Here is a 12,127-nt window from a genome sequence, read left to right as displayed (position 1 = left end):
TACCCTAGATTCACCAGCCAAGAATTAGGTTCTCATTCTGCTAATTACTGTACAGACAAGTAACAAACAAGCCCTGTCTCAGAAAGTTCACATCTGAGGCATCAGTCAGAAGTAACTGGTGGATAAAGCAGACAAACTGGGCAGGGTTGCATTGGGAGGGTGAAGTAACAAGAAAACTGAGCCAAACAGTAGAGGAGAAGTCATAGCTTGTCATTTGCCCAATCAATGCTAGATCAGAGTTATTTGTAACACCAAGGCTGGGTAGGTTTAAAAAAGATTTTTAAAGGAGGGTAAGTTGGTGGTTTTATGAATTGTGATAAGGCACTTTTCCCCACTATATTAGGATAACCGGGGGAAAAGGTAGGAAGGTGCTTGAGTGAGAGGAGAAGCAGCAGATGATGAATGCTTGCTTCACTGGCAGAGGAGAAGCAGAAGTCAGTGAGGAGTCAGGAGCAATGTTAGAAGATAAAAGAGAAAGGAGGGCATGTAGACTTGTGCAACTGAGAGATTAATGTAGTTTGACTGACAAGTCAGAAAGATGACCCTTGAACCAAAAGATGTTGAATAATTTTGACAATGCATGGCAATGAGGCTGGCATTAAGCCAAAGAGAGGGTGATAATTTTGGTGAAGTACATGAGGAAGGACAACAGCCAGCAAATACTTGGACAAGAGCCTTAGAAGCCTGGACAAACCATAAAGCCTGAGTCTTTGAACATTATGTGGGTTAAAGAGACAAGACTTGAGGCAAGACTTGGACTTGACCTGTGTGTGTAGGTCAGTGAAGATGCCAAGCTCAAAATGTCAGGTTGGAGATGTTGATTTTAGCCACTCTGGGGCTGATCCAGCTACCCCTGAACTTTGTGTGGTCTTGCAATTGATGCTGCACTAGCACTGAGTCTTCTGTGCCTAAGTCTGTGCACTGAGGGTAAGTGTATTTTATTTTTATCATTTCAGTTTAAATGCTTTTTCTTTTTAACAAGATACAGAGAAGCAAGGCTACCACCCTTATACTGAACAACTCCAGCAAGATCAGAATGAAAAATAATTCTAGTCAGTCTGATTTTGGCTGCTCTTCAATTAAGCAGAAACCACGTCTATCTCTAAAATGTTTGGTTGTGTAATACATTCTACTGAGCTGTTTTCATCCATCTATGCCACACACGTAGAGATGTAATGAACATCTCAAGAAAAAGGTGGATGCCAGTGGTAGAGTTTTGTGAATAAGTTATAACCAGAATTCTCCCACAGTTTAATATGGAAAATGTGACAAAGAGATGAGTTAGTTCTTTTGAAGTACTTCCTGGGATCGTGCTATGGTCATAGTGTCAGCTGTCGATAGTTTTTGTAATAGCTGGTTTGGGAATATTTCAACAAAATGCCAGTTCATGGAAGCTAAAACATTTTTCAGGAAATGGTCAGTTTTCATGATTTTTTTTTTTTTACTAAAAGATATTTGCCTGAAATGGGGGGAACAAATATTTTGACATTTTTAAATTGAAAAAAAAAAAAATCCAGTTTATCATTCAAAACAACTTTTTTTTTTAGAAATTAGAGATTGCCATATCTGATGAATAGTAGAAATTGAAAGAAAAGGTTTTGAAAGGAAATGCCTCTCTTAATATGAACTAAAAATAAGCCACGAGCAGGCAGAAGTAGGAAACAGCTGACGTTAGCAGGTAAACACACACCCCAGGATTCTTTATACCCTGCAAGGCTTGATCTTATAATCAGTGCTGCTGTGACAGTACATTGTTGCCAGACCTATCATTCTGCAAATAAGATGGTTTCATGTTCCAGCTGGATCCATTCTTTTTCTCTCTGATGGCTATCTAGAGGGATTAAAACTGTTTGATGCTCATTGCTCACTGAATGAGCTTTAGATAAAGTGTCCTGCAGCCATTTTAAAACATGTGGGGGCTTAATACACATGACAATAAGCTGTTTTAATTATAGCAGCTATCCGGGAACTGCTCTAATTAAAATGCTCTGCCCCCCACCCCTGAGCATGTGTATAGGCAGCCTCCAGGACAGCAATAGTATGGAAGCAATGCTAAGTCATGCCAGCAGCCTGTGGTGTTGAAAGAACATGATAAAGAGAAGAAATGTTTAGCTTTTCTTTAAGGTTTGGCCCTCAGTCCATAGCCAGAGACAAATCAGAAGATTTCTGAATTTATTTTTTTAATCCTTCAATAAATTACTGAACCATACCTATTTTGGCATCCAAATGAACCCAAAAGCAGCCCTTAGAGCATTGGCATATAAGCAGTAGTACCTCAAGTTCCATGATGCTCATGAAGATGTATAACTTAGTCATACTAAGGCATACAGAATGACATTTGTCTGAAAACGTTGTCCAAAACTGCCAACACACTATTGGGTTCTAAGGGCTAACACAGGGGAAATATATGCTGCCTCTTTCCTAAGCTGACTGTCCTGCCTGGATGTGCTTGCCCTGCAAGCCAAACCATCCCTTGACTCTTATTACCTTTATTAAAAATAAATGCTCTTTACAGGAGCCACCTCCTACGTGTCACTAAACCTTCATATATTTCAGTCTGTGGATTATCTTGGCCCCCTCCAGTATCTCTGTCACCTCAAAACAGCTCTTTCTTTTAATTCACATTTCCATCTACATTTCTGGCGGGCCTACAGTGAAATATTCCCTAGCTTTTATGAATGTAAGGAATGCAGTGGTGAACCACAGGATTCCCCCACCTACAGCTCCCCCTTTCAGCTGCCAGCTGCTTGTCAGATTTTAATTAACGAGAAAGTTGCTAGCAGTTATTCATGTTGATTCTCTCTGTTCCTCTCTGGAGAATTCCTAAATAGAGTTCAGAACACTGAACCTTCACTTACTGTTTCTCCCTCTTTCCCCCCTTTTTAATGTTCTTTACAGCAGCCAGTGAAACGTGTTATTAGCTATGACTTTTTGCACCTAGAGTTTAGGAAATACATGGTGGTGGTAATCAATTGTGGGGTGGGGCACACAGGACCACTATGTCCTCCAACCTCCCCTCTCCTTTGCTAGGAGCACATACACAAAACTAACATTCCTCTGTTCTCTGTTCACCTGGAGCAAAATTATGGCTGCTCGGAGGTGGGAGCATTGTTAGGTTTGTCTTCCTCAATTTTGATAGAAGCAAAATTTATCCGAAGTTGCGAAAAGGGCTGGGTACTTGCTGCACTAGTGGCAACTGCCTGACAAGTCTGAGGGAGTGCAGCATTGTGAAATCATCAGCTACCAGTGGAGTACCTATGGTGGGAAGTTGTGGCTCCATTCAGGACTTCTGAAAATACTAACACCCCCCAAACAGCACCTTAAAAGGACATTTTCCCCCCAGCCTCCAACCATTAGTTCTAAGACCCTTGGGGGAAAAGCAGTATATGCCTTGCCTGCTAACCTCTTTGAACAAGCAGCTCAGATTTTTTACACTATATCAACACCTGTAAGAACTGGGACTAACATAGTGATGCAGGAAATGCACATTTGTTTGAAAGTATTAGCCATTAGTGGGTATTTTTAGTTTTAGCTCAACTCCAAAATTTCTTAACTGAAGATAGCATTATTCAATGAGAGACTGTATTTCTTGCTATTGGCTACCAGCCCTGGAATATTATTAAAACCCAGCAATATGCAGCAGTTATTATAAGTGATCCAACAGAGAGTCAGAGGGTATTTATATACTAACCCTTAAAAGGCAAAAAAAGTAAATGTCAAATATGTGATAACAACAATTAGCTTTTTGATAACACTGATAAATGGCAAAGACTTCTTTTGTTGCTTTATTATGGAGTCAAAAGTAGCTGCTTCAGAGTTAAGGTTGTAAAAGTTTCCATTAGAAACCCGGTTTTGATCTCCTATCCTATCCCTCATCCTAACTTTCTGTAAAAAGCTCCTTTCTGTCTGAAGTTTCTGATGTGTGGTCTCCAACCAGAGAAGGGCTTGTGAGGGGGTGGGGTGATGGAAGCTTTGAGGTTATTGAGACAAGGCAAATTGAGACTGGAGATTTTGAAAAGGGTGTTACTCACTTATGGAAAACTCTTCCAACTTTTTCTGGACAATCAATTTTTCAGCAGTGCTTGTAATATGCACTCTAATTTTGTTTTATTTCTTTTTTTCTTTCTTTCCTTAATAAGAACTAGTTCAGAAGTTCTTTAAATAACATTAGGTTGACACATGTGGCTTTATATGTTATGGAAATGTAAATCTCTCAGATTTATCAGGTCTTGGAGAGTACTATAAGTTCTCTTATATGTTTTACAGAGATTATAAGATCCATTGGCCTGGTTACAAGATCCACAAATATTGCCTATGGACTTTACAAGTTCTGTAAGTATATCCTCATAAAGCTTTGCAGACCCATCCTGCACAATACATAGACCCAAATCCAGCTGCACTTTTAGTGAGGGAAGTAGCACTTGGACAGTTAACTTTAGCCATGCTAAAGGCCTTTCAGGCCACCTATGCAGATCTTTAGATCCTGCTTTCTTGGGGAAAGCACGTTACACCATGTACATTGAGGGAGTGGGATATCCGGTTCTTGACTCTCCTCCCCTCAAGTGAAATGATTATCTTCCACTTCCTAGCAATGTGGTCTATCAGACTATGGGCTAGGCAGGGCCAAGAGTACTTTCCTGTTGAGTGTGGCCTACAGGACAAGATATGTGGGACCAGAAAAGGAGTAAACCAAAGGAAGTAGGTCTCAGTCAGATGGGTACTGACCCTGCTCTTACCCTAGTGGGATAAGAAGCTATCCCAAAGGAGGTCTACTGAATTACTATTAAATCCCAGATGCAAAAATATCACTGGTGGCAGGAACAGGGGCCAGAACCAAAGCTTCCCTCCTTCCAGGAAATTGCCTATCTTACTGACCCACACTCCCTGTGGCTTACTTTTCCTTCTGGCTGAACTGTTTCAGGTTCAAGTGCAGGCACAGAAGACCCATACTAAAAGTAATGCATAATAAGAGAAACTACTTTCTGGCTTCTTTCTAAAGGGACAGACATTAAACATAAACCAGTTTAAGGGATCAGAAACTGGTTGAAACTTGTAACAGAACAGATGTTCAGTGCACATAAACCAGGTCGAAAATTGCTGAAACTGGTTTGAGATAAACTTGGTTGAATGTAGTATCAGACAACTGAATTGGGTCAAACCAGTTTATGCAATGTCTGTCCCAGACCCCTTGCTGGTTTAAGATAAACCAGACACTCCCAGGATCCTGACATGCTCTGTGGGCTGGGTGAGGCTCTGTTCCCTGGCTGCAGTTCCGGCAAGAACTGCAGGCTGCTCCCCTCCAACGCCCTCACCATTCCCTGCTAAGCAGGAATTCCCCCTCCCCTCTGCCTTGCAGAGAGGTGTCTGTGTATTAGCTAGCAGACCACATGCTGGCTATGGTCCTGCTGAATCAACAAGCAGAATCAACAAGTAGCTGGTAATGTCCCGCTGTCATTTTTAATGAGGTGATAAACACTGTTATCAATTCCCTGCTGGACTGATCAGAGTGTCCTGCTGGGGCCTGGCCATGCCCCTCTTAGCTCAGCCATGCCAGCTCTCAGCTCAGTGTTGTTCAAGGAAATGGAGGGCTGCTCTAGCACCCCCCAGATTCTAGCCCAAGCCACTGCAGGCATGTGCCTACATGTCTGGGATGTCTGTGCAGTTACAAACTGATTTAGCCTAGCCAGGTTAGACTAACCTGGAAAGATTGAATCAATTCAACCTCAGGCTTTTTGAATGTTTGTACCTAGCCCAAAGGCAAGGCACAGGACCTGAATTCCAGAAATACATTTGTAGCCATGCAGAATTACAAGTACAGTTCATGGGTGTAGGTTGTAGCCATGTTGGTCTAAGGACATAGGCAGAGAAGGTTCTTTGGGTAAATCTGATATCAGATTTACCCAAAAAATCTTGTCTGCCTAAGTATGGTTCATAACACAATGGTTGAGATTTTCAAAGCCGGTCAGGAGGCTTAGATTCACCTTTCAGATTTTCGAAGATAATGATCAGGGATTTAGTTCTATACTGTCCACTCAATCCAATGGGAGATATGTGGCTAAATCCTCTAATCAGGTTTGAAAATTCTCAATCCACCTAGTTCGATGTCTACTGAGTAGAAAGAAGGGCAAGTAAGTAAACTTAAGTCTGTGCTCAACCTAAATGAGGACTGAGGCTGGAAACAGACATATCATTTGACTCAGGATTGACTACCCTGGAATTTAACCCAGATTAGAACTGTTGTGGCACTGAGGTACACATTGCATTGCTGCTCAGTAGGTGGCTAGCAAGAGCATGCAGCCTGACAGGCTTGAATCAGATTACTGGGTCCCTGGAATAAACTGTAGTAATAGTACAGACATACAACAGGATATCTTGGGGAAAAAAAGCGTTAGTGAATTTTATCCAACGTACTTCAGAATGACTTGAAGACATGAATGTCTGTATGATCCCAGGACAAAAGACTTTCTCCCAGGACAAATGCCATGCCTGTTTGTAAGCACTGAGTGGTTTCAAATATTTCAGTTAAATTACTTTTGGCCTTACTTTACTCAGGGATTAGATACTTTCATTCACCAGCTGACATTTTTCTTCATCTTTTTGGAAGGTTCCTGTAAATCGGCTTATAAATTTTTGGCTTTAACTAAAAAAGATGCATTTTTTTTTAACCTATTGCAACTACATCTGCAGAATTCTCTCCTTTCACTGCAGCTCTCCCTGGGAGCTAAAACCACAGCCTTGCAAAAGGTCAGGAAAAGTCCCCCCTAAAGCCTCTGAGGAAGCTCTGACTCATCTTTTTTTGTCAGTCTTTGGCTTTTATGTATCCCAAAGATGATTCAGAAGCATTTTGAGGTTGTCCCATGCAGGAGGTGATGCTTATAGTACTACAAAGACTCTTCTGTCAGTTTCAGTCATCTGTGAAGATTGGCAGGCTTTTTTTCACCAGCTATTTCATCTCTGGAAAGGAGCTTTTGCTTTTATTGTTACATTATATGTGTCTTGCTCATCTGATTCATACTAATCTCGGGTTCCTTTTGTTCACTGATTCCTCATTGAGGGTTTTAGTTACAAAAAAGTTAACACTGTATATTCAAGACTCCTCACAGTCTTCAGTTGACTATGCATTTTAATGATCTAAGTCAAAGCCCAGTCATGCAATATAAATTGGAGCATAGGGTTTGCTTTACCAGATCAGCTCAGTGGTCCATGAAGACTTGTGTCCTGCATCCAGCACTTTATGTGCCAGAAAAGAAGGTCAAATCAAAATAAACATTATGCCTTTTAGCCATTTGTACAATGATACCCACCAGGGAAAAATTCCTTCCTGACCCCTGCAGTGATCAGATTACACTAGTCTAATTAAAAAGGGCTTCTCTGCTCAAACCCTGAAAAGAAGGAATGTATGAAAATATGATAATGAGGATAATAAGCAGAAAAGATGCCAAGATGCTCAGAGGTTTATTCCATTTCCCAAGTACAGTTTCGAAGACAGATGGCTATTTGGATAAATGCAACAGATACAAGAACAGTACAGTATGGATACATGGCAAGCTATTTTTTAAGCACCAGGACAGACCTAAATGTTACATACATGAGAATTTGGTTCTTTTGGAGCATTTTTTCTCCATCCATTATCTTTTTAAAGATTTCTACCTCACTGCAGTTTCTAAGGCTCAGACAAAGATACTTAAACATCTAACTCAAACTAATTTCAGTAAGAGTAGACAGACTGATTCTGGTGCAAGTCAGATACTCAAGCATCTTTAAAACAAGTACTTTTAAGATTTCACCAGAAGATTGTATTTCACAGCTATGAGGTCATTGTCATAATGTAGGCCTTTTGTTAAGTACAGCCCCCCCCAAACAATATTTTATCATTAACCTGATAGATAGCATCAGGCAGTCATAGCATTGCATAAAGAAATGATTAAAAGAAAATCCACAGGAAGTGTTCAAGTGATGTTCAAGTTCAAGTGATGTTCATGTTCAAGTGATGCTGTAGCAATGATGGCCCAAGAAATATGCAAAAAGCAAGGAGTTTTCTGGGTGCTATCTTTTACTGGACCAACTGCATGAGTGGGAAAGATTTATTTAAGCTTTTAGGCACAGCGCACCTTTCCTCAGGTAAGTAACAGATGAAGCAATGGCCTGTGTAAAACTCCACCAGTAAATAAATCCCAGCTCCCCCAACATATATTTCTATCTTTAAAAGAACCCCCTAATCTCACCAAACTCATTTTCAGAAGCAAATTCCTTGCTGATTAACAAACATCCAATGAAAGACAGCCCTGCATTAACAATAGATACAACACCTGTCAACTCATCTCCACTACTACAACAATCAACCACCTCCCCAACAAAACCATTAGAATACTCTGATGGTACATATGTCTATCCAGGGATGTGGTATATCTCATCCAGTGCTCCAAATGCCCTCATGGAAGTTGCACGGGTGAGACTAGACTAAAACTAGGCTCTAGGGTGAACAATCACAGGAAAAAGATTAAAGACAGAGACACATGAACATGGGTAGCAGAACAATTTTAATAGAACAACTCCTCCCTTGCTAACTTCACAATCCTCCTGTTCAAGGAAAAAATGAACCTGGGAGCTAAATTTCATAAATTTAGTGAACATTGAACATCATGGACAAAACATGGATATTGACTTTAATGGCTCATTATAATCTACCTGATCCCTGATAAATTCCCTGTATTCCACAGATATTGGTGATGCCCTTCCCTTTTGTATGGTCTTACTTTGCCACTGATCAGTCTATCCTTCCTTTTGCATTTCTCTTGTCCATTAGTTACTTCTGTTAATGTCTCTCTCCTATTTCACAGACCAGCAGACTGCTTTTATTGACATGTGACATAACCTTGGGGGGGTGGGAAGGAATATGACCAAGTGCACCAGCCCTGGGCACTGACTTAGAAGGGACACCAGTATGACCCCTCTCCCCACAAGGAGTCTTTACCATGGCAGGCATAGGCCTATATAACCCAGCCATAGGAATTAAGCAGGCACAGCTCCATGCTCAGTAGTGTATCTGGCAGGAGGGTGGGAGCCAGTGGGGTGAGCAAAACAAACAAAATCCTTCCTCCCTACTCTATGGAAGTTTTGCCATAGGAGGTGCTGCCCTTTGACCAATAATGCATCTGGTGGTTGAGTGGATAGGGGGATGGTGTTAATAGGGTACGATGAGTAGTCCCTGTGGAACTCCATGGGACTACTACAGCTAGTGTGCAGCAAGCCTGACCCTCAGCTGCAGCAGCATGAGAAGCATTGGTGATTCATAGGGCGTGCACGTGGGTGCAGATGCGCCCCCTGAGATTGGCGGTGCACCCTCTGCAAAAAGCGCTGTGGACACTGCCAGCAGCACTTGCGGGTGGTCACTGCTTGCCACCCCTGTCCCCAGCCACCGGCACCGCTGGTGGCATCTGCAGGCGGCCCCCGATCACTGGTTGGTGCTCACCACCTCCCCGCTGCCACCAACAGCACTGCTGCCACTTGCAGGAGCTCACTGTGCCCCCCCAGCCTCAGGGGGCATGCGCCATTCTGAGAAGCATTAACAGTTGTCACCAGAAAGCAAGGATAGCTAAAATTCCATTTCCCCTCTTCCCTCTAACACGGTCCCACCATGAAGTTGGTCAAATAAAAAATAACCATACAAATCTTTGCCTTTTGCAGGAAAAAAAAATTTCTGGTGGAAAACAAAATGCTGAAACATTCCAGGCCTATATTCCATTGTTTTAATGTTGAAATACTACCACAGTATCTCATGTGAATCAGGTGCTCCATGTTTCTGAGCTACCTATAAGCCAGGTTCCCTTAGAAAGCAGAGATTAGTATATTTAACCCACAGTACCTCACTTCTACTGAGCCAGGTTCTAGCAGCTTTACTGAGGTTGAGTTGTACCTTGATCCCCACCCGAGTGGTCCCACTAAAATCAACAGGTCGATTTAACAAATAAGATCCTACTCAGCATGAGTAAATCTGGCAGATGAAGACACTGAATATATAAAAAGTACTAGTACAGGATTGGAGGAAATTACTTTAATGGGAAAGTATCCTTGATAATTTTTCTTTAAAATGTAGCCTTCTTTAATATTCCTAAAAGCTGCAATTAACATGAAAAAATGTACAAACTTTGGTTATCATAAAGTTATCTACGTCTTCCAATAGAAGTACTAATTGCTTGACAAAGAGAATATCATTGTGAAAAAAGAGATGATGTCATCTTTTTACTTATGAAAACTACAAGAAGGGTTTTTTTCCTGCAGTGCCCTTATATGTTAAACTTCTGGAGCTCTGCAATCAGTGCAAAGTTGTGTGGTCTGTTTTATCTTCATTTTTTTTTCGCATCCTGTAGATTCAGAGATGTTAGAAGGGTGTGGCTTGTCCATTAAGGGCTGCTCTGGGCAATACTAATACAAAACTCACTTTGTTATTCTAACAGCCAAAGGCCTTTTAATCATAATTCCTGTTTGGCACCAGCAGAGTCAACTTAATTTACATAACAGTTTTTTTACGCAAACTCTTTAGGGGTGGCAAAAAGCAAAACAATTCTTCCGGGATGATTTCTTTGATATTTTTCAGCTTTTATCCCAAATGGGATTGTACAGAAATAATCCAAGAAAGGAACGAAGCAATATCACAGCTACAGAGAAAATGAAGTCAAGTGACTGCTTTCCATTTTCTTTTCTTTTCTTTTCTCCCAAAACTGTAAGATGCTTAAAGGAGGTATCAAATTATTGGGTTAATAGGTGGTAGAGCCCACTTCTTTTACAAAGAATACAGAATGGTTCACATGTGCATGTAAACATGAGTAGAGGGTATGAGTAGAGCTATGAGTAGATGGGAAAACTGAAGTAAGGCAGAAGATGACAAAAACAACAGGAAAGAGCTGTATCATTAGCAAGGTAAAGGTAATACTGTTTCATTTATTTTATTAGTATAAGGAAGTATTGTAAAGAACTAGCATGTACTGTATTCTAATTAAGAATTGGATGTGTTGTGTCACATGATATGTTTTGCCTTTAATATAGTCCATCCTTAAAATCTTTGTGACAAGGAAGTTTGGTTTGGTGATATTTTGTAATGGATCAACTGTGTTGTTGGGAGAGATGTTAAATAAACCTCCTGGCACAAAATGTGCTGGAAGAGCATTTTATGCATGAAAGTTTATTTGATGTCACTCCTAACTACAGAGTTCATCCAACCCAAAGTATTACCAAGCCAGTTTTGCTTCTTGCACCTTCTCTAATCCATCATGGCTTCAACAACACTACTTAGAAAATTGTTTATTATCAGCAGGCTCCTCTCAGTTTTTCTGGGTTTGTTTCAACCCATTTATCATTCAGCTGTCTTTACTGGTACAATACCTCAATCTTCAACCAACACCTGATTGTCCATGTGAAATATTCACTGAAACATATTGATTTTGCTTACCATAAGGTTATCTTCTACAGGTATGCCTCCCATGCTTCCCATGAACACACAGACTATACATACATTCTTTCACAAGGACATAATACTTGTGACTATTGATAGCTGATAATCTAACACTGATGATGATAGTATGTTGACATAAAATATTTTCTCTGTCTGAAGTGTCATTGCTCCTTCAAGAAGTGGTGTGAGAACCCTTCTACCCTAGCATCATTTGGGGACTGCACTTTCTTTATCACACAATTATTATTTAATGATTACTCTGTTCCTGCACATACTCGTTTGTGACTTTCTTGACCAACTATGCCTGACTTCAAAGAAAAGAAATAAAGCAATTGTGGAAGTCACATTAGTATTTAAGCATGTACTTATTGAGGAATGTGGAATGCTCAGCATTATACACCAATGCTACTGCTACACTAGGCCAAGGGTCAGTAAGGATCTAGTCAGGGAACTTCTGGAGGGACTGGACATATTTAAATCAGCTGGTCCAGACAGTCTCCACCCCAGAGTACTGGGGGAATTAGCTGAGGTCATTGGGGGACCCCTGGCACGGCTTTATGAGCACTCGTGGTGCTCTGGTGTGGTGCCAGAGAACTGGAAGAGGGCCAATGTGGTTCCCATCTTCAAAAAAGGGAGGAAGGAGGACCCGGGAAACTATAGGCCAGTTAGTCTTAC

The 12,127-nt window shown here is 41.0% G+C and overlaps 1 long non-coding RNA gene across 1 annotated transcript; it reads left to right on the top strand.

Moving 5' to 3' along the window:
• Positions 1-522: 522 nt before the first annotated feature.
• LOC109319232 lies at positions 523-11,737 on the top strand. The gene is made up of 3 exons (XR_002103425.1): positions 523-927; positions 4,267-4,332; positions 11,470-11,737. It is a non-coding gene; the product is annotated as an uncharacterized LOC109319232 (long non-coding RNA).
• Positions 11,738-12,127: the final 390 nt, after the last annotated feature.

This window comes from Crocodylus porosus, unplaced genomic scaffold (assembly GCF_001723895.1).
Source record: "Crocodylus porosus isolate Cpor-Errol unplaced genomic scaffold, CroPor_comp1, whole genome shotgun sequence".
NCBI classification, from domain to species: Eukaryota; Metazoa; Chordata; order Crocodylia; family Crocodylidae; genus Crocodylus; species Crocodylus porosus.
The sequence above is the reverse complement of the archived record's forward strand: the minus strand, read 5'-3'. Positions and strand labels throughout refer to the sequence as shown.